At 44.1% G+C, this 3,109-nt stretch overlaps 1 long non-coding RNA gene across 1 annotated transcript in view; it reads left to right on the top strand.

The window, feature by feature from the left end:
* LOC108763450 (uncharacterized) overlaps positions 1 to 3,109 on the top strand; it is an 18,317-nt gene that overhangs the window by 1,538 nt on the left and 13,670 nt on the right. The window contains exon 2 of the long non-coding RNA XR_001940219.1: positions 481 to 482. This is a non-coding gene — a long non-coding RNA (uncharacterized LOC108763450). The remainder of the gene's footprint in view (positions 1 to 480; positions 483 to 3,109) is intronic.

Genomic DNA, 3,109 nt, shown 5'->3' with positions numbered 1-3,109 from the left:
CATATTTTGGAGGTGTCTCAAGCGGAATGGAAAAAATGCTTTGACAAGTGGTTCGAACGCATGCAAAAGTATATAGATCATAAAGGAGAATATTTTGAAAAACAATAAATGACAAATTATTGTTTTTTTATTATTATTTTTATTATTAGGCTCAAAATATAAATAGTGACCCTCGTAGTATATAGTAATACATTGACAATATTTGGCAATATTGCACGCAATAGGTGGCAATACATAGGATAACAATATTAACAATACAATAGCAATGTTAGCGATAAAGTGTGTTGTATTGCCATGATTAGCAATCACCGTACTTTAGTGTACATTTTTTTAGCGGTGATTGACCCCCTTAGAGTTTGGTAATAGCTATTAAATATATGGTGAAATAATGCCAATCAAATGTTTGGTTAATATAACCAAAAATAATGTTACTTTTTGTTACGTCCTGAGTCGCGTGTTCAGTTTTAAAGCGGTCTCGAGGCGTTACATAAAATCGTGGGAGCGAGAGCGCGGAGCGGGGCGCGCGGGGCGAAGCCTTGACTTCAGGTGAGATTCGTTTTTCGGCGTGTGTTTACGCGTTGAGGCAGGCTGCTGTCACCAGTACCTTTGTAAAGGCACGAATTGAATTATTATTTTGCTCGCGAGATATCTCTTATTATATCTAACTCAATTTAAGCTTCCGTATTATGCACAGGAAGAAATTAAAACAGAGAGTTTAAAGGAATTGTCAGATAAAGCGCCCGTAGTACACGAAGGTGTACGAGGAATTAATGAAGATATAAAGATCTCTTTCCTGTGGGCAGCTGTGATGTTTTCATCACTCACTTCGCTCTATCCACGCTCTCTGCTTCCTGTGCGGGAAAGGGAGCAGGGAAGAATAATAAAGGGCCTTGAGAGCAAAGAAAAAAAATGAATGATAAGGGTAACTATTTATATTTATTTTACACGGAGTGTTACTAGTAACGCGAGGTTTGCTGGAGGTCAGCACTGGCCTCGTAGGCTTGCGGACGGGCGCGATGTAAGATGGGGATCGCGGTAGCGCAGGTCGCGGCGGAGGTAGCGCGGGTGTTTCGGATTCTTGGGTTCTGGGCCTGTCCGGAGTGACGCCGGTTGCCGCGGTATGCGCCGGAGGATTTGTTGATTCGGTTGTGACCTCCTCGGGGCTCGAGCTATGTTCCTTCCAATAAACGGAGGGGTCAAAGGTTACCTCCGAGAGGAGCGCCCGCTGTAGCTCCTTGTGGACGCGCCGACCTCCACGTTTACCTCGCGGTCGCTTCCTCTGCAGCATCTACGGGCGGCAGAAACGTACAGTGTAAAGAGGCGATAGAGGGGAGGGAGTGCGGAGGCCTCGACGCCGTGGAAGGTGCTCGTTTGAGCTCCGCAGGAGGCGAGCTTCGTCGTCGCTTTGGGTCAGCGCCGTCGGAGCTGGGGAAGGGAGTAGTCCTTCAGACGCTGTGAAGGCGCACGAACGGGGCTGGATTTTCTAGGAGATGCGGAAAGTTCCGGAGCGCTAGTTAAAGCGCTGGGAAGACTTACCGTTGGTTTTATTGATGGGAAGAGTTGTGAGGAGAGAAATAAGGACGCGTGTTTTAAAACGTTCTGCTTTATATACTTTTTGCTTCGTGGCCCCTCGCGGTAAGGGGATGTTTTCGTCCACGTGCTATTGCGAAATTCTCTGGAGTGTGCCGATCTTCTAATTAGTAATTTACTTCGTTGTTGATTAGATTTTCTTTAATTAGAACGCGTTGTCTTGTTGCGGGGGTCGCGATACCCTTATGGTTTGCTCGGCTGCCGCGTGCTGCAATCCAGCACGACGGAGCTTGCATATTCCTTATGTGCGTTTTTTCATTATAAGGTTTGGTATAGCCTAGCTGTTTTTCGTTCGTCGTGCGCGTGGGATTCTAATGTTTGTTTAGGGCCTTCTTTCGTTTGTGCGTGCTCCAATTCGAGTTATAATAATTTTATTCGTATTCTGGGGCCCTTTATGGCCGGTGGTTGCATTCAGGGTTGCACGGCAATGCATTGCGTTGGCGTTATGCGTTTTTATTGGTTTTCCGCAGGTCTGCGGTTTTTCCTTGCAGCTCCGTCGAAGTCGGTTGTTATATTAGTTATTCCCTATCCCGTGTTAACGGTGTTTTCGTGCTAAAGTGCATTCTTGCATCGTTTTTAGTTTATAATTTGGCGCAGGCGCAGTATGCGCGGCGTTCAATCGCGACGGTTTCGGTAGCTTGGCCTATAGCCGTACGCGATTGTAGTAGGTACGTATTATGTCTGTTCGCTATATTCCGTGCTCGCGCTCGCTTGGTAAGAGAACGGGGCACTACATTGTAGGCGCACCGGACGTTACACTTTTATAAATATTTAATAAGTATTATTAAATCGTGACTATTTGGTAATAATTTAACATTATTTTTTGTTGTATTAAACAAATATTTGATTGGCATTTGTTCTAATAAAATGTTTCATGTACCAAGGTATGTAAATATGAAACTGGAATTTACCAATAGATGACCATAGCTGTCAATGTAGTTGTCGTCAGACCGCGTCATTGACGTCATTTCCTTGTTCTGACATCTGACAAAAAGATTTTCAATTCACAACAATACAAGTTTCGTACAACAGTATAGTTTGTAATAGCGTTGAACATGTCGAATTTTGTGCCTGGAAACTACGATTTGCGGACAGCATTGATTTTCTATTACCATTTGAAGAAAACTGCTGCAGAATCGCATCGAATGCTTGTCGAAGCTTACGGTGAGCATGCTCTTGGTAAATCACAGTACTTTGAGTGGTTTAAAAAATTCAAAAGTGGCGATTTTGACGTGAGAAACGAAGAACGTGGAAAACCACCGAAAAAGTTTGAAGACAGCGAATTGCAAGCATTGTTGGATGAGGATGGCGCTCAAACTCAACAACAACTCGCAGATCAATTGAATGTGACACGAGAAGCCGTATCCATACGTTTGAAATCCATGGGAAAGATCCAGAAGATGGAAACATGGGCTCCACATGAACTGAATGAAAGATAGCAGGAAAACCGAAAAACCACTTGCGAAATGCTGCTCGCAAGGTACAAAAGAAAGTCATTTCTCCATCGAATTGTGACTGG

This window comes from Trachymyrmex cornetzi, unplaced genomic scaffold, assembly GCF_001594075.2.
Source record: "Trachymyrmex cornetzi isolate Tcor2-1 unplaced genomic scaffold, Tcor1.1 scaffold359, whole genome shotgun sequence".
Classification (NCBI taxonomy): Eukaryota; Metazoa; Arthropoda; class Insecta; order Hymenoptera; family Formicidae; genus Trachymyrmex; species Trachymyrmex cornetzi.
The sequence above is the reverse complement of the archived record's forward strand: the minus strand, read 5'-3'. Positions and strand labels throughout refer to the sequence as shown.